Here is a 20,326-nt window from a genome sequence, read left to right as displayed (position 1 = left end):
ATCCAGTCTGGCATTTTGCATGATGTGCTCTGCATATAAGTTAAATAAGCAGGGTGACAATATACAGCTTTGTCATACTCCTTTACCCAATTTTGAATCTGTCATTCCATATCTGGTTCTAACTGTTTCTTCTTGACCTGCGTACAGGTTTCTCAGGAGGTAGGTAAGGTGGTCTGGTATTCCCATGTCTTGAAGAACTCTCCATAGTTTTTTGTGATCCACAGAGTCTTCATTGACTACATTAGCATAGTCAATGAAGCAGAAGTAGATGTCTTTCTGGAATTCCCTTGCTTTATGAGCCAACAAATGTTGGAAATTTGATCTCTGGTTCTTCTGCCTTTTCTAAACTGAGACTGTATATTTGGAAGTTCTAGGTTCACATACTGATGAAGCCTAGCTTTAAGAATTGTGAGTCTAACCTTACTAACATGTGAAATGAGAGCAATTGTATGGTAGCTTGAATATTCTTTGACATTGCCCTTCTTTGGAATTGGAATGAAAACTGACCTTTTCCAGTCGCGTGGCCACTGCTGAGTTTTCCAGATTTGCTGGCATGTTGAACACAGCACTTTAACAGCATTCTGTTTTCAGATTTTAGATAGCTCAGCTGGAATCCCATCACCACCACTAGCTTTGTTTGTAGTAATGCTTCCTAAGGCCCACTCAGCTTCATGCTCCAGAAAGTCTGGGTCTAGGTGAGTGACCACAACATCGTGGTTATCTGGGTCTTTAAAACCTTTTTTTGTATAGTTCTTCTGTGTATTCTTGCCAACTCTTCTTAATATCTTCAGCTTCTGTTAGGTCCATAACATTTCTGTCCCTTATTGTGCCCATCTTTGCATGAAATGTTCTCTTGATATCTCCAATTTTCTTGAAGAGATTTGTTAGTCTTCCCCATTTTATTGTTTTCCTCTGATGCTTTACATTGTTCATTGAAGAAGGCCTTGTTATCTCTCCTTGCTATTCTCTGGCACTCTGCATTCAGATGGGTATATCTTTCCCTTTCTCCCTTGCCTTTCACTTCTCTCCTTTTCTCAGCTATTTGTAAAGCCTCCTCAAACAGCCACCTTGCCTTTTGCATGTGTTTTTCTCCAGAATGGTTTTCGTCACCGCCTCGTATACAGTGTTACAAACTTTCGTCCATAGTTCTTTAGGTGCTCTACTGAAATCAGACTGATTATGTTCTTTACAGCTAAAGATGGAGAAGCTCTGTACAGTTAGCAAAAACAAGACATGGAGCAGACTGTGGCTCAGATCATGAGCTCCTGACTGCAAAATTCAGGCATGAAGCTGAGTATTGACCATTTGGTGATGTCCATGTGTAGAGTCTCTTCTTGTTTTGCTGGAAGAGGGTGTTTGCTATGACCAGTGCATTCTCTTGACAAAACTCTGTTCACCGTTGCCCTTCTTCCTTTCCTCTATCTCAGCCTTTATACTGGAGGGTAAGCCCCAATGGTTTGTGGAGCTTATGGGATTCTAGGCAGACTTCTCCTATTCTAACACAAGACTGTTCTCTTAGATGCTTCGAAATAGAGATTGTGGTATATTGCGTAAGTATCTGCTGTTTCATTGATAAGTTAATAGTAATCATCTTTTGATCTAAATAACATTCATTTTTTACTGTTTCTGTATTCTGTAACAGCTAAATGTGAGGATAGTGATGTCTAAAAATGGTGTTGGCTATGTATAGTCCCTCCCTATTTGTTAATTCTTCATAGGCCTCTACTAGTATCTATATCTTAATATTTATAAAGTAGATCCTGTTATAAAAAGTAAAAGTATAATTTTATTTGAAAGGTAGCTTATTAGCATTCTAATTAATATCAAAATAATGTTGAAGAATTCTTGAGATTGATTCTTGAGAACAGAAGTTCTAATGTTTGTAGTGTGGGAGAAAATGACCAAAAAAATCTCAAAATAATTTTCACTGAATATTAACATCCCACAACTGGAGAAATATAATTTCTTTGTGAAGAAATAAATGTTTAAACCCTCCTTATTATTACCCCCCCCCTCTTTTTAGTCGCTCAGTCGTGTCCGACTCTTGCGACCCCATGGACTGTAGCCTGCCAGGCTCCTCTGTCCATGGGATTTTCCAGGCAATAACACTGGAGTGGATTGCCATTTCCTTCTCCGTTGTTATTATTTCCTAGAAAGTAAAATGTACTTATTCTGATCAAATACATAGGGAGAAGTCAGTAAATTACTTATTCCATTTGTGTTAATTTCTACCGCATCAGCCTCAAGATGAGTGAGTTTTCAGCTGAAGTCTGAAGGTGAGCTGAGGTAATAGGGACCCTCAGTGCTCCCACCTCTTCTTATGGCTAAGTGGCAAAACTAGGTGCTAAACTCAGATTATTAATTTGAACAGATTGATTCAAGGCAGGATACAATATTCCATCTAAGAATGAGGCATGACAGGGAAGAAATATGCTTGTTATCACAGGAGGTGATTTCTTTTTAGTTGTTTCTTTCTGGGGGAAAAAAAAAAAACATTTTTGTATTTTAATAACGATCATGAATATACCTAAATGTTACTGTGGGAATGATCTTCTAGGTCTTTTTCTAAAAACTGTGGTGCAGTCTTGCACAAGTTCTCAGCACTGTAGTTCCTGCAGTGGGGGAATTGTGTCCTCCCCTCCCCCACCCGCTAAAGTCCTTAACACAGTGAAGTCCTCAGTGCAAACATGACTCTATTTGGAGATAGAGCTTTGGGGGATGTCATGAAGGCTAATGAGGTCATAAAGGGTAAGACTCAAATCCAGTAGGATTGGTGGGCTTATTGGCACCAAGGAGATGCCTTGTGAGCACACGATGAGAAGACAGCTCTCTGCAAGGCAGGAGGAGAGCTCTCCCTGGAGCCTCACCATTCTGGCGCCTGATCTTGGATTTCCAGCCTCCAGAACTATAAGAAAACACATTTCTTTTGTGAAGCCACCAAGTCTGTGGTCTTAGTCGCATCTGTGTTGAGGGCTGAGTGGAAAGTGCACCCCGCTGGTTCTGTCTCCAACATATATTCTGCACCTGTGTGGCTGAATCTTTGGTTTTTACCGCCAGCCCCGGGGTGGAGTCCTCGACCTTTCACAGGACTGCTGCCTCCCTGCTAGTCTCCCTGCTTCCACTCTTGCTTACTCCAACATCTGTCGTCTGCCAATAGCCAGAAAGCTTTGCTAAAAAGTATATGCAGATATGGTTACTATCCTCGTTAAACACTTTTCAGCATAGCATTTTAACCCCTTACTGTGGCCTGTGGAGACCCAGTGGCCTGGACCCCTGACTACAGTGTTACGTCTAACGTCATGCCCCTCACTTTAGGCTCCAGTCACATTGGCCCTCCCAGAGCTATCCTCATCCACCGGGCCCAGCTGCACCCAGTCAGGCCTGCTGCTCCCTCAGCCTCGAAGGCTCAGCGCCTTGGCTGGGAATGGCGGCTGCTTCTCCACGCACAGGTCTAGTTTAGAGGCTGCCTTCTTGAGAGGTCCTTCTGGACAACCCCTTTCTAATATGGTCCTGTCTTCTTCATGATTCCCTTCATGATACTCATGATGTATCATGATGTAACGCCTTGTATCACAGGCGTTAGTCACAACCTTTCCTTCCCCCTCTCATTTCTTATTTTTTATCATCTGTCTACAAGCCGCAGACAAGAGAGACCCTGTCTGTCATATTTTCTTAAAGGTTAGCAAAGGTGTCATTTAATGGTGATTAGGAAAGCATGTAATATATACGCACTTGGTATTAGACATAAGCAACAAATCACTAAATAAGGAGAGGTACCGCTTCTGCTTCTCTAGCCGCTTTTGAGTTCTATGGGGCTGTGGATCAGCAGGGTACCATTAGCTTCCTCAGATGATGAAGTATTCTCGCTGTTGGTGTCCACCTCAACAGAAGGGCTTCTCCTGAAAAACATCAAACACCACAGAACAGCTAGTCACTGGTCAGATATACGATGGGGTTTATGTTAAATGTCAAGGTTGACACAACTCTAAAAATAAGCCTCAGTCTCCCAAACAGAGCTTCACAGCTCAAATCTAGGAATCAGCAAGCTATAGAAAGCTACCGAGAAAAATGAGGTCACTCAGGGAGTTGATGTGGACAGACAACAGTTTCAAGGACAAAGCCCTTGGGCCTGTGGACTCTTAGAGGCAGTGAAATAGAGAAAGGAGCAGAGCTGGTCTTGAACTGTTAGGAAGAGGAGAACCAGAAGGCCAAAGGTAGAGAGGATTACAGGAAGGCAAAAACAGATAATAGTTAAAAACCACACAAAATAGGATAATGTGTGGCCTATTATAGATAAAACGATGTGGAGATTTGCCAAGAAGTCATTACAATTTGGTTTCATGTTAGCCTAAAATTTTAGATAACCGAGGATTCTGGAAAATTGACTTCAATCATATCTAAATCAATATTCAAATTTTGGGGAAAATTCTCTAAGATCAGCTAAATAATACTGGAAACATCAAAAAAGTTTATAAATACTAGGCAGTGCCTAGTTATTACTTGACTGAGCTATGACTAAGGTCTAACAGAACTGCCTGATCAAAACAACTAAATTGTACTGAACATAAAGACTCTTTGATAAACAGAGCAGATATTTTCATAGATCTATAGAAAATTTTAGTCTTGAAGTCAAGAAAATTTCCCCCTACATCCTGCCCCACCATGAGAATATAAAGCTGCTCACTCATGTTCTGCAGTATGAATCTTAGGAACACCAGTAGCTTTTCATGAAACCTGTGCTGAAGTGAAAAATTAGTTCATATGTCTTAGAAGAAACAAAATAAAATTCGTCGTGTGACCACCAATTTGTTTTGATGATAAAAAATAGTATATTAAAGGATTACCTGATGTGGTGAAACCTTGAATGACAACCAAAAAGCTCAGAGTGCTTTTTGATTGCCCTGAAAATCCTTTTTTTCTCCAATTCTCGGCACTGAAAGCTGAGTATGTCTACAGCACTTGGCAGAGTACTGTGAACAGACCCATGAAGCCTGAGGAGGAGTAGTCCAGGTGATGGCCAGTAGGCCATTATGATGTCACCGTTCTGAGGCTCATGCCATAGCTGACAAGGTTCCATATCTGTTCCCCTGACTTTAGCTCTGTCTTTTGATGTTTTTGGAGAAGGGAATGGCAACCCACTCCAGTACTCTTGCCTGGAGAATCCCATGGACAGAGGAGCCTGGAGAGCTACAGGCTCCAGGTAGTCACAAAGAGTCGGACACAATTGAGCGACTGATGCTTTGATTTTTTTTTAATTAATATTTTTATTTTGAAATAACTGCAGATTCACATGCAGTGACAAGAAATAACACAGAGTCTATAACCTTTTACCCAGTTTCCCGTGATGGTAGTATCTCTCTAAACTATAGCACAATATAGCACAATATAACTAGGATATTAACATTGAAACTGTCCAGATACAGCACATTTCCATCACCTCAATGATAGCCACACAGACTCCCCTCCACTTCTGCCACCTCTTTAATCCCTGCAACCACTAATTTTTCTCCTTTAATCTTGCCATTTCAAGAAGGTTATATCGATGGGATCATACAGGATGTAACATTTTGGGATTTGCTCCAGTTTTGCTCCCTGCTCAGCATAATTGGAGATTCATCTAGACTTTTGCAGGTGTTAATAGTTCATTTCTTTGTAACTCTTAGTAGCAGTCCATGAGAATGATGTATCACTTTTTGTTTAACCATATTGTGGAACACCTGTGCTGTCTTCAGTTTTGGGCTGTTACAAATAAAGCTGCAGCAAACATTTGTGTACACGTGTTTTTTTTTTGGTGTCAATGGAAGTATCCATTTCTCTAGGTTAAAGGCCTAGGAGTGTAAATGCCCAATTGTATGGTAGTTATAGGTCTTCCCTGATGACTCAGGGGTAAAGAATCTGTCCGCAAATTCAGGAGATGAGGGATTGATTCTTGGGTGAGCAAGATCCTCTGGAGAAGGACAAGGCAACCCACTCCACTGTTCTTCCCTGGAGAATCCCAAGGACAGAGGAGCCTGGTGGTCTACAGTCTACGAGGACACAAAGAGCAAACAACAGCAGCAATGGTATCTTTTGTTTTTAAAGAAAATGCCAAATTGTTTTCCAGAGTGGCTGTACCATTTCGTGTTCTCCCCAGCACTGTATGAGTGATTCAGTTTCCCCACATAAGTGTTTGGTGGTGTCACTTTTAGGCATTCTGATAGCTGTGTCGTGCCATCTCATGGTGGATTTATTTTGCATTTCCCTAATAGTTAATGATGCTGAGCATCTTTTCCTGTGCTGATTTGCCTTCTGTGTGTCTTCTTCAGTGTTATGGAACCTGTAGTCTTCTGCTAAAAGCATTTTATGTAAAGACGGTATTCTCTTTCCACTAGAAAATTGACCATTGTACAGTTGAGGAGGCTGCCACTCAGTTAGTTTGGGTAACTGTGAGGCCAAGAAGCCTGGTATAGTAATAATGAAGGATCAGCTCCAACCGACCCAGGGGTCACACAGCTTCTGGGCAGCGAGGCCCCTAACCTCTTTTCCTGGGGACGGTCTCTTTTCTTTGACAATGGTGGAGAACTGAAATTTGACCATATGGAAGTTTGTGGTTTCTCTTGTAGGTTCTTATGATAGTTATCTGAATGCATATTTTATATTCCCCACTAGACTCTTACAGAGGCTTCCAAGGTGGCAAAGTGGGTAAAGAATCCACCTGCAGAAGACACGGGAGATATGGGTTCAGTTCCTGGGTTGGGACGATTCCCCTGGAGAAGGGCATGGCAACCCACTCCAGTATTCTTGTCTGGAGAATCCCATGGACAATAGGAGCCTGGCAGGCTACAGTCCATAGGGTCACAAAGAGTCACACATGACTGAAGTGATTGAGGATGCATGCAGACTCTTAAGGACTTCAAGGAATTAGTCTATTTTTGATTTATCATTTAATTCTCACAGGCATTGGCACATGGGAAGAATTCAAAACATTTTATTGAATAAATCAGTGAGATGGCTTTCTGCCATGAATGTAGGGGAAAAGGATCATCCAAAGTAGTCTGTCTTTCACTTCATTTGTTCAACGGTGTTTGAACCTGGCACTAAAGGAAAGGCATTTGGTTAGGTCTGGGCAGAGGGAGCAAAAGGGATTCCGACTCAACTCTAGATTTAAGTGGAGGAGACAGAAATTAAACAGTGTCACCAGTAAGTCTTAATGCCAGACTCTGGTAGGTACTACAAAGAAAATTTACAGACTGAGATGATCAATTACCACTGAGACCGGACTCCTGCCTTTGTGGGGAGGGCAGGCAAGGAAGGCTTCTTTGAAGGACTCATTTGAAATGAGCTTTTAAAGATAATTTGGAATTAGACAATTGGTGAGGCGGGGGAGGGAGAAAGAGAACGAGGGATGGAGACAGGAGGGAGGAGAAAGAGAGAGGGAGAATGAGAAGGGGAAAAAGAAGAGGAAGAAAACAGTGTTTGGGGAGAGGGTGTTTTATATTTTGTGCCAAAGGGTAGAACTTGAATCTATGAAATTTCGGAGACCTGAAAGAGTTTACTGGGTTGGAGACACAAACAAGAGGTATAAGAAGGTGCAGTAAGTCTGAAAAGGTAGGTGGAGGCCAGCAGGAAAGGTCTTCTTAGTGTTTTCTGACCTTGTTAAGGCCTGTCATCTTAAAGCCAAACTAGCGTGGCAGGTGGGTTCTTTACCACTAGCACCACCTGGGAAGCCCAAGCACGGACCGCAAGTAGACAGCGGCCTCCAGAGACCGCTTACTACTTTTAAAGGGACGGTGCCACTGGACATGCTCGACTGTATTTAGAACCATAGAGGCTTACTGGGCAACACTTCCTGGCCTCTCATCAAGGGTCTGCAGGATCTATTTCAGGCAAGAAGTGTAGACAGACATATCTCTGCACTTTCCCCAATTCCCAGATTATCTCCATTCTCTGTCTTTCTCTTTTGGAGCGCTTAGAGCCAGGAAAACTTCTCCCCTTCTGGAATCTATTCACTGGTAATCAGTTTTGATATGCTTCAGACTTTTCAGGCTATCCTCCTCCAGAGGTTCTGAGCCACCAGATCCAAAGAACCTGTATTTTTGAAAAGCTTTTTGTATGATTCTTGCATGTAACCAGGATTGTGATTGTGTTTTAGGTATCCATTGAGAAAGAAGTGTTCTTTTATCATTGTTCCCTTGGAGTGAGGCAAAAGAGAGAAACTTTTTTCCCAGAAAGATTAAGGGAGCTTTCCTTAGTCATGTAGTAGTTAACTTTAAAGCTTAATTTTTACAAAATACCATTACTAGTTGTTTTAATTTTTGAAAGAACTAAATAGAATAACAGTGGCAAGGTGTTTTAATTTATTTCACTGAACATTGAACTTTTGCCCTAAATATAAAATAGAAGAGATGATCCCATGCCAGTAGTACCACCATTTAAACACATTGCAAAGACAAGACTATTTTCTTAATTCTGATTTTTCCCTTAGATTTTTAAATTTTTGATTAAATGTCTGTAGTGGAAAATGGATGGTGTATTGCCAAGAATGTGAGTTTTGGATCCCAATTACCTAGTTTGACTCCCTCCTTGTTCTTCACTACATACATGAGAAGACAAGGAAAACCAGTTTACAGTGTCCTCATTTGTAAAAAAGATAATAATAAAAGTACCTACCTAATAGACTTGTTACTAAAATTAGATAATACTTTGGAAAACTCACTGTGGTTCCCAGCACAGTAATCCCTCAGTTAATGTTAGTTATGCTCTTAGGAGACTGTGAAACTTTGCATTGAAAAACAAAACAACTCTCATGGATGTTCCTCCATGACAAAGACGGGGAGATGGAACAGGTTCTAGTGTTGACTGATGAACTGTAAGTTGCCATGCTCTCTCTCAGGCAGTTTATGTATGTCGTCTGGTTTCTTTGTAGCAGATTTGTGAGGTAAGAATCATTATTTATAGTTTTACAGACAGAGAAACTGAGGCTCAGTAAAGTTAAGTAACTGAGAGTCGTATATCTAACAATTCATAGAGGCACATTTATCTAATTTAAAAATCATATGGTGTTTCCACAACTAAACAACGTTTGCCCTCTGGAGGAAGGAAGTATATCTAAGCCACCTCACATTTAGGTTGGTTCCTAGATTATTTAATTGGAATGTATCTGACTGTTTTCATTAACTGTCAGCATTGTACTCAGGCAGTAAAGAATTCACCTGCAATGCAGGAGACCCTGGTTCAATCCCTGGGTTGGGAAGATCCCCTGGAAAAGGAAATGGCAACCCTCTCCAGTATTCTTGCCTGGAGAATTCCATGGACACAGGGGCCCGGCAAGCTTCATGGCTTGCAACCCCAAGTCCATGGGGTTGCGAAGAGTCAGACGTGACTGAGTGACTAACACACATACACAGGCACACACACTCTTCTCAAAATGGCAGGTTGTGGAACACTTAGCCAGCGCTCAGACAGGAAGCTTGTATCATCTCCCCAGGTGGACAGCATGCTCCTGTCACTCTAAGGACCCACTGCATCATCTCCCCAGGTGGACAGCACGCCCCTGTCACTCTAAGGACCCACTGCGTCATCTCCTCAGGTGGACAGCACGCCCCTGTCACTCTAAGGACCCACTGCGTCATCTCCCCGGGTGGACAGCACACCCCTGTCACTCTAAGGACCCACTGTGTCATCTCCCCGGGTGGACAGCACGCCCCTGTCCCTCTAAGGACCCACTGCGTCATCTCCTCAGGTGGACAGCACGCCCCTGTCACCCTAAGGACCCACTGAGTCATCTCCCCGGGTGGACAGCACGCCCCTGTCCCTCTAAGGACCCACTGGGTCATCTCCTCAGGTGGACAGCACGCCCCTGTCACCCTAAGGACCCACTGCATCATCTCCCCGGGTGGACAGCACGCCCCTGTCACTCTAAGGACCCACTGCGTCATCTCCCCGGGTGGACAGCACGCCCCTGTCACTCTAAGGACCCACTGCATCATCTCCCCGGGTGGACAGCACACCCCTGTCACTCTAAGGACCCACTGCGTCATCTCCCCGGGTGGACAGCACGCCCCTGTCACTCTAAGGTGCCACTGCGTCATCTCCCCGGGTGGACAGCACGCCCCCGTCACTCTAAGGACCCACTGCGTCATCTCCCCAGGTGGACAGCACGCCCCTGTCACTCTAAGGTGCCACTGCGTCATCTCCCCGGGTGGACAGCACACCCCTATCCCTCTAAGGACCCACTGCGTCATCTCCCCGGGTGGACAGCACGCCCCTGTCACTCTAAGGACCCATACTTGGGCTGTAGACAGACTGGGAAGAGCAGGCAGGATTTGAAAGTGTTCTAATTGATGAGTCACCTCCTGATGTCCAGTTGTTCACGTCTCTAATGACAGATACCAGAGTAAATTGTGGGTGAACCTTTCCACTGCCTCTCCAACCGATCCCCATTCTGGGTCACTGTCCCTGTGAGTAACTTCTCTCCTGATTCTGGTACTCTGGGCCTTCTGCTGCCTGATAATTGATTTCTTCCTTCACAAAGAGGGAAGCGAATCCTTGGCAGGGAGCATTTGTTCCACTACCCTTTGCTGCCCTCTGCTGACCATACCTGGAAACTATGTTTAACCTTCAGGCCCTTGGTTGAAGGCAGATTTCTAAACAGTCAGTGAATCCTGGCATACAAAAAACGAAATAAAATAATTGATATATCATGTATCATTTTTAAAAGTCAAATTTTAAAAATATACATTAAAATGTATTTCAAATTTCAAAAAAAATACACAGTGAACTAAATATTTAAACATACCTTTAAAAAATACAGTCATACCTCAGTATCTATGAGGGGTTAATTCTACCCAGGATGTCCTGTGGATACTGCAACACATGGATATTAAAGTGCCTTGTGTAAAAGGGTATAGTATTTGCATATAACCTGTGCACATCCTTCTGTATGCTTTATATCATCTATAGGTTACTTATAATCTATAGGTGCAAGGTAAATATAATGTAAATGCTATTTACATAGTTGCCAGTGCACAGCCAATTTAAATATTGCTTTGTGGAATTTTCTGGAATTTTGAGGGGAACACTTTTTTATCTTAGGTTGGTTGAATCCGTGGATGTGAAACCTGTAGACACCTAGGGCCTATTGTACTAGCTTATATGTACATAAACCCTGCCATCCATCTTTTCATTCACAGGAGAGATCTGATAGCACAGTTGAAAGTTATGCAACCAGTATTAATCTTTTTCATCATGCATGTGTATGAAAAAACCATAAAATTTAGAAGAAACCAACAGCAAAAAACAAGATGATGGTGCAAGTGGAACAGATTTAAATTGACTCCTGAAGAAAACAGGAGCCTCTTTTTTAATTAAGAGAACTGAAAGAAAAGTGATTAAACTCCATGCCCTCCCAAACTTAACATCTGCAGGTCAAGGACCCAAAAAATAAGTGGTTAGGAAACAAGAATAATCAGAGAAGGAAGATTTCTTAGAAATTAAAGGTCAGTTCAGTTCAGTTGCGTAGTGGTGTCCAACTCTTTGTGACCCCATGAACTGCAGCACGCCAGGCTTCCCTGTCCTTCACCAACTCCCAGAACTTGCTCAAACTCATGTCCATCAAGTCCGTGATGCCATCCAACTATCTCATCCTCTGTCAGCCCCTTCTCCTCCTGCCCTCAATCTTTCCCAGCATCAGAGTCTTTTCAAATGAGTCAGTTCTTCAAATCAGGTGGCCAAAGTATTGGAGTTTCAGCTTCAACATCAGTCCTTCCAATGAATATCCAGGACTGATTTCCTTTAGGATGGACTGGTTGGATCTCCTTGCAGTCCAAGGGACTCTCAAGAGTCTTCTCCAACACCACAGTTCAAAAGCATCAATTCTTTAGCACTCACCTTTCTTTATGGTCCAACTCTTACATCTATACATGACTACTGGAAAAACCATAGCTTTGTCTAGACAGATCTTTTTTGGCAGAGTAATGTCTTCTTTTTAATATGCTGTCTAGGTTGGTCATAGTATCATTGCCTAAATGAATAATTTATTTGAAAGTCTTGAAGATTGAGTTTAAGGAATCTGATTTGACCTTGACACTTGGAATATTCATCTTGCCATCTTATATAGATTACCTTATTTTTCTCAATAAATAAAGCTATTCAATATTTCAGTAAGTAGTAATTCATAATTGCAGTAATGTAAATGCTATTTCAGTTTGTAGAATCAGCATATAAATAAAACTTGGAAGACAATAATAACTATTAAAGAGAATCTAATATTGACATTGATCATGTAAGAAAAAGGAAGTTTGAATGTTAAAGGCAGCAGACACATGTGGAAGGTTATGTCAGACACAAATTTTTCTCACTTTGTCAAGACATGCTATCTAAAATTGATGTAACAAAATATGGAGACTAAGCATAGGCTTTAGAATTATAGGTAACCACCAGAAGAACCGAAATACTGGAACTGGAAAAACTTAGCAATGGATAGATAAAGAAATATGAACTAAATTTATCATCTCTCAGTAGATAACTGTCTAAAGTTGATGAACAAGAGGTGGAAGAACTAACGTAAGTTTCAGAGGTGTGGTAATAACTAGCAGCAAAATAAAAAAAATGTTTAAAAGTGTGGAGCTGAATTAGATATGGGGAGTGGGAGAGTGAGGTCAGGTAGAGAACTTTTCATTCAGCACCACTCTGGACTGTTTGATTTTTAAAAGAAAAACTTGCATATGTATTAATTTTACGCATTAAAAGTGAAAAAGCAAAAAGCAAGACCTTTCTGCAGCGGCACCTCCCGGCACTGCTTTTTTCCACAGCTGCAGTCTTTCTCCTCACACTCGGTCAGTCAGAGCCTGCCGAGACAGGACGGAGGGAAGCAGCAACGTTTCTGCCCTGAAGTTTAGGTTTAGGCTTTTCTTTTTTTTCTTTTTTGGCTTATGCTTGTGTTTTATCTTCTCAATGGCCCACCTTTTGGAATACTAACTTTTGAATTTAATCTGTGATATCTAGAATCTCCTTAAAGTCTTGCTAAACTTTTGTATCCTTCTGCTCCTTTTTCTTAATTTTTAAAAAAATTGAGGTAAAATTAGTATATCATATTTATACAGACTTCAGGTAGACAATATTATAAATCAATATTGGTGTACAGTACAAAGTAATCAGTAAGTCTAGTAACCGGCCATCACCATACACTTGATCCCCTTCATTCTTCATTTAAAGAAAGCTTCAAACTGTTTTTCACGGTGGGTGAAGCAGTTTACATTCCCACCAACACTGTACAAGAGTAATCCTGCCCCTCTGGTCTTACTGAGATCCTGGTGTTTTAATTTTGACTCTGGTCACCTACTTCCTATCTGGGTCCAGCTTAACCCACCTAGGTAGGAAGGGAAAGTTTATGGAAGAGTGACGACAATCACAATCAGAATAAACACAGCAGTGTATATTATTAACTTAAAAAACATAGTGCTAAGGAAGTGGGGTGATGGTCTCTACCCCACTCCTCATATTTTCATGGAGAAAAGTGTATTTCACCCCTAGAAAGAATACAGTTGGAAGAATTTGGGAGTAGAGGTTTTCTCTAGACCACAGTCTTGCATGAGACAAGGAACTAGAATATCTAAATTTTCTAAGAAGGCAATAATGTCTCACATGTCACCCTGAGAGAAAGTAGGCAGCATATATGGGGAGATCCCACGAGCACCACCCACACAAAACAAGGAAGAGCACAAACAAGAAATACACACATATATTAAACATGGACAAGCACAGCTGTTGGGCAGTTTCCGGTCAGTGAGTACAGATTCCCAGACTGTGGACTTGACTCTGGCGCAGTTGGCTGGCCTGCCCTGGGACTGAGACCCACTCGTCTCAAGTCCTCACTGTCTCCAACACAGGCACCACTGAGTTATCTGTCGTCTTCTTTGGCTGAGAATAGCAGTGTTGACCCACATTACACAACTAGAGATTAGGATTTAAAGAAGCTACATTCTTGTGAAAGACAGCCTAGGACGCAGCGGCAGATATAGGAACCTAGACAACTAAGTAAGACCCTCTGGCAAGACTGAGCCCATAACATTGGGAGTGAAGGCATTTGGGCTTTAATTTCTATGGTCCTTTATTTGCAGGGGGAGTTAGTTTTGAGGAAGTCAAATAATAAGAGCTTCCTATTGTTTGGACTTGGAGCATCTTTATGTTGTAGATCCAGTCTTTGTGTTCATTTCATAAAGTCTGGTGATGTATTTTGGACAGCATGTTAGGACATAATTAGTGATAAGAATAGAACAGGGAGTGAATTTCGAGTTTATGGTGCTGCATGGAATCCTGTCTGACTCACGTGCTGCTAGAGTCTTTTGCGGGCAGTGAGATGCCCGTCAGCAGTTGCAGCGGGGAGGTTTGTGCAGCAAGAGCAGGGCGCGGGATGGTGTGAGCACGCAGCCTGCCCCACTCGGGGACGGCCGCCCTGGCTTACGTCTGAGCTGCGTGAGGACATGGCTCATGGCATCGCTCCCCAGCCTCCCTTCATACACACGGTGCCGTCATGATTTTCCTTTATTTGCCTATCACTCATGCTAATACTTTAAAAAATGTTATGTGTACTTAAAAACCTTTAACTCGTATGTTAAAATGTGTTATGTATTTTCCTGAATACATATTAAAATACATAATTACCAAAGTAAAAAAAAAATGCTTGTCACCATCACCATGAATATTTTTTTTCACATAGATACCTGGAAGTATTGGGTACCAAAATAACTGGCATGATGCCAGTGGAACACACAGTGTGATATGATGAAAGATTAAAAACCTGGCAAATATTGGGAGGGATGCATGTTACTCCCACCTTCAGGTTTCTGTTCTAACTCTGATGATGGAAACTGGTACTGGAGAAATGTTCGGGGCTTCTCTCTCCACTTTCTCTCACACCATCCGCAGCAACGAAGAAGAACACTTTCTGAGACTTACAGGAGTTCAGGTAAGATGCTTTCTAGTTCCGCCCTCGGTATTCAGGATGCAGGTCTTACTCCCACGGTAGAGCTGGGCTTGAGTGAGCAAGACTGAAGTTTTCTGAGTGTTCACAGTTCATTCATGGAGGAGTAGTAGCAAACCTATTTCTGCTTTAGGTCTAAGCCTCATCCTCCTACCCAGCATTAATAGGAACCCCATAATTCATATAGTAATAAATACACTTCAATCTCTTCCTGTTTCCTGTGTCTGTTTCTCAAACTGGTTAAAGGCCGTAAACTAGAAACCCAAATGCCAACACAGCAGTTGGTACAAAAACAAGTGAAAGAATGAGAGAAGAAAATGTTGCTAGAAGAAAATGCTCCTGTTACATAGCAAGACGCTCTGTGTTTATAAACATTTAGTGATAGCTTATTATGAAAAAGAGTTTTTGAAAAAGTTAATGCACCTCGACAGTCAAATATTGTGGCTGTGAGTTTTCACTTCTCCAGCCTGGGGTTAGATTCATGTGGTAAGTCTTGGCTGAGATGGACATTGGAACAGGGCAGCGCTTCTTTGTTCCCTAGTCTCTGAGAGGCAGTGAGGTATAGTAGAAAGAATATTGGTTTTGGAGTCAGGTCTGGGAATGTATTCTGGATGTTTGAAGTTGGACAAATTACTTAACCTACGTGGATCTCACTTTTTACAGGTGTAAAATGAGGATAGTTTGTTGTGAGGATTGAGACTGTGTGTGTGTGTGTGTGTACTCAGTCATGTCTGACTCTTTGCAACCCCATATACCATAGCCCACCAGGCTCCTCTGTCCATGGGATTTTCCAGGCAAGAATACTGGAGTGGGTTGCCATTTCCTACTCCAGATATAATGCATATAATGTACTAATTTGATGCCAGATCCCATTCCTGTCTACAGGTTGAGTTTAAGATACTCTATGAAGGATCCTTTCTACCTACTCAGTGTTCCTTCATGGTTATCCTCTAGGCATCCTCAGTTATAAACCTTCCTTTTGGATCCACTCCTTCTCTTTCCACACATTTCTCTCCTCGCAGTCCTGAACTGAGGCTCTGGAGCTGTTGCTTACTGTGGACGGCTTGTCGCTGGAGACCCCGACCTCATCCTTTTCTTGCTCCACGGCCCTCCCGTGCCCATCACCAGTTCCCAAGGCCACAGGCTGCAGCCCCGGTCCCTCACTTCCTCACGAGCCCCACCCTCTGGTCTCCCACGAGGAATCGGACTGAACAGATGGAAAGCATTCACTGGTGCTGGGCATGTGCTAGACCATCATTGCCTATAAATTTCCTTTCTTAGATCTGGAACCTTTGAGTTGATTTCTACAAAGCTGCATTGATTATTATGGTTGAGTACAGCAATCCAAGAATGGTATTTTAGACATGAACTATTTTGGTATCACTGACTTAATCTTTAAAACCAGTAACTTCTGTGCATAGACAGGGAGACTGCCATTCAGATAGAAATCATATCCATGTCTAGGCATCCACTTGATATATCCGCATCTAGCTAGTTTTTAAAGATGTTTGAGATCTTTCCCTTGCATGGAAGCGGAGTGTGGTTAGCCTGCTTATGCTCAGAGGCCTTTTCCAGCACAGATGAAATTCCAAGACAATAAAGATTTTGATCTGATGTTAAGTTCCTTTGTGCAAACAAGCTGGCATAGCAAAATGGTGCAGATAAATGTAGATGAAAATGGACCTAGATAAATAAATGAAACTGTATTATGTTTCTCTAGTATAAACATAGATTAAATGGTAGGAGGACAAAAATAGGTGAAGTGGTAACATAAACTGACTTGTGTAATCAGAGGGTCAGCGCTGACATTTTTCTCTCTAGGCCTTTTCTAATAGTTTTGTTGCTAGGGCTACAGTGTTTTTGCCAGATTGGAACAGGATTGTCCGCTCTAATGGAGATTAAGTAGCTTTCCCAGCTAGATTTTTTTTTTTTTTAATAAGCATAGATTAATTCTGCTGACTTTCAAAGCCATAATCATGAATAATGGAAAGATTACCAAAGATCTGTTTTTAGAAAATATAACTAATAAAATTTGAAGTTTAATAGACAGGTTTCTTCCATAGTTATTCCAACACAAACTTTTATCATGGTTACAATGAATAAAATAACTGAAATACAGTTTCACACATGGAATTTTTAAAAATGAGAAATTATTTACAAGTTAATCCAAAAGTTAATGCCCCAAGGAGTAATGGACAATTCTCCTGGTAAGTTGGAAAACTGGTTCACAAATGCTTGAAAATTCGTACTTGAATTTCTTCTATAAACAATACAGATAAGGTTTAGGAAAATGTCCTCTGTGTTTTGGTTGCTTCCCATCATTGGTCAGAGTCATCTGAGGGAAGTGGAAATACAAACTCACCGATGAAACTCAAAGCCCAGTAAAGGAAAACTGACTTATTCAGGACACTCAGTTGCTAACAGGATGTAGACGGTAAGAGCCACTCAGAAAATGGTGAGGAAACATTCCTTTCGATGTGCTTGTTATGGAGTCAAATGAACTTCCCCGGCCATGGACAAAAGGAGACCATCTAAACTTTAGATCACAGTGCCATTTGCGTGCCCCTTGGCCCTGCAATTCTTTTTGTGCACTACAGCGCGAGAGTTAAATGAAACAGTTCATGTGAAATGCCAGCAAAAGACAGCTGCTGTGCCTTTCCTCCTGGTGTCTTTCTGTAGCCAGAAGTCCCAATGTTAACTTCAGTAAGAGAAGCTGAATATTAGTCTTTAGCCAAAAGAAAGTCACAGTACTAGTGCCACCTGGTGGAGAACATAGGTATTACAATGTAGCATTATTTCAGCTATCCTGAATTTTCACGTTTAATAAAATTAAGATAAATCTTACAATGAAATGAAACAGAAGGTAAAAAAAAAAATTAAATGTGTGTGTGTGTACCTGCTTTATTATGCTAGGAATTTTTCAGTCCATAATTATAAAACATATAGGAGGTTAGGAACCTAAGAAACTTGAATGCATACTAGTAGTAAAAATGTATTCAGCATCCATGTTTACACAGTGATCGAAAATAGAAGCATGCAGCATTTTCGCTGTTCTCAATCTATTCATAGGCATCATGTGCCAAAGGGGCTCCCTTCCCGTTTTCAGATAAAAATTCATTGTAGGGTGTCCTGAAGAGTACCTCGAAGAAATAGCCAGTTATATTTCAATACGGGATTGAGGTGAAATAGAGGGCCATCCTATTTGAGGTACTGTGGATGGATTCAACAAATAATGATGTTTTAAATGTGAGCCTTAAGTATCAGAGAATCAGTTGCTTTGAGCCAGCGACGGGTTTGAACATTTGTGAACAAAAGAGCAAATGTACCTATTACAGGGTCAGCAAACTATAACCCATGGACCAAATACAGCACATCAGCTTTTTGTTACTGGAACACAGCCACGCTCATTCGTTTACTTACTGTCTGAGGAGCTTTCATAACGACTGACTCACTTGAGTAGGTGCAGGAGACCATATTGGCTGCAGAGCCTAAACTGACCCTTTACAGAACAAGTTTGCCAGTCCCTGGTCTATTAGAGCCTTTCATTCGATTTTCACACCTCTCCCTACCATCTCCTTGGGAGGAGTGTATTTCCCTTTCCCACTGAAGTTTGGCTTAACCATGAGACTTGCCTTGGTCAGTGGAATGTGGAAAAGCATCAGTGTACAAGTTTGAAGCGAAGCCTCAGAGTTCTGTGCCCCTTCAGTGGTCAAGTGAGACGTGTGACCTGTAGACTTACGCGAGAATGAGGCAATCTGCTGACCTGCAGACTTGAAGGAGAAACAGATGTTTGTTGTCACTGTTGTGCTTGTGTGCATGTTAATTCCTTAGCTGTGTCTGACTCTTTGCAGCCCCACAGACGGCAGCCCACCAGGCCCCTCTGTCCATGGGATTCTCTGGGCAAGAACCCTGGAGTGAGCTGCCATTTCAGCCAATACATGAGATTGTTACACCTCTGCGTAAAAGTACCAGAGGACTGACTTCTCTGTCCCTCTAACGACACTGGGGGAAGGGCCCTGCAGATTAGGTGGGGTTCAGTCCCTTTTGGGGCTATTCCGGACTTTGAGGGGCTCAGCTGGAGCACGTTTCATTCCTCTACCTACAGTAAGCAAAACTGGGTCAGAGTGCAGGCCATGTCTGGAGGCTAACCAGACTCTCTCGGAATCAACTTCTCTATGTTTAACATGGTGTGGCAGTCACAATTCTTTCCTCTGTTGGATTAAACATTTCCCTCCCAAGGTGAGCCTCAAGTTATAGCAAGAGGGTGGGACAAGTTCAATGGGGATTGAGGCCAGAGTTTTCCAGTCAGGCTTTATCAATAAAGCTCACAGCTTGGCTTCTTCCTACTCAACTCCAGTAAGTGTATTTCTGAATTGATATATAATCTGTAAGTGGTAAAAAATGATCATGACTAGCTCCTCAGAAAACTTACAATAGTAATATGCAATCTAATTTAACCATCTTAACAACGCTGGCTGCATCAAAGTGATCAAAATATTTAAAAATGCAACTTCCCAGAATTCTTAGTCTTACATCTCAGCTTGTTAAAATGCTAAGGCTCTTCATTGTCACTTTTTTTTTTTTTAAACTATCCATATTACTTTTTTTGAAACAATCAGTTTGAATCCTTTGGAGATATCACTGGGTAACACCAGTGACCCATTTATTACAGAGTTCACAAATTTGTGACTTGAGAGTCCTTGAGGCTGCCCTAGTTCTCTAGTTTTCAGCCTTCCCTTTGATCCTTTATGTAGTTAATGTTCTTTCATTAATTTTTTTCAAAGCCAGTTTTTGCTTTTTTTTTTTTTTAAGAGCCTAGATAATGCAGAATTGGTACTATAGAGTAACTTCTAGGCAATAGACTGTATGGCAGAAGCTTCTATTGAGACTAACATTCAAATCCAGAGCATGAATTTCTGGACATAACTCTTGAAAAGAGAGTATGAATAATAAATCAGTATTAAGATCACTAATATTAAATACATAAATGACAGACATTTAAGTGTTATTGGTTATCCATAATGTTGCTACTGGTGTGCTTTTAGGAGGAAAGAACCACATTTAGTTTTCCTATTAGCAAAGGGGCAGTGTTTCCAGAAGCAGTCATTGCTTCCTATAATGATTTTCAAACATATTTCCTAAAAACAGGACCATAATTTTCAACTCTCTTCATATTTTTGCTCAAGTTCTACTTTTGCTTTCCTTCTCAATGACTATATCAAATGTCAACAGCCCAATAATTCAAATGTCTTAATATTGACCACTATAATACACCTCATGCTGCTTGGAAACAGAGATTCTGTTGTTCAGTTGCTAAGTTGTCTGACTCTTTGCAGAACCCCAGGGTCTGTCCTCCACTATGTC

The sequence above is a fragment of the Cervus elaphus genome, chromosome 17 (assembly GCF_910594005.1).
Source record: "Cervus elaphus chromosome 17, mCerEla1.1, whole genome shotgun sequence".
Taxonomy (NCBI): Eukaryota; Metazoa; Chordata; class Mammalia; order Artiodactyla; family Cervidae; genus Cervus; species Cervus elaphus.
The sequence above is the reverse complement of the archived record's forward strand: the minus strand, read 5'-3'. Positions refer to the sequence as shown.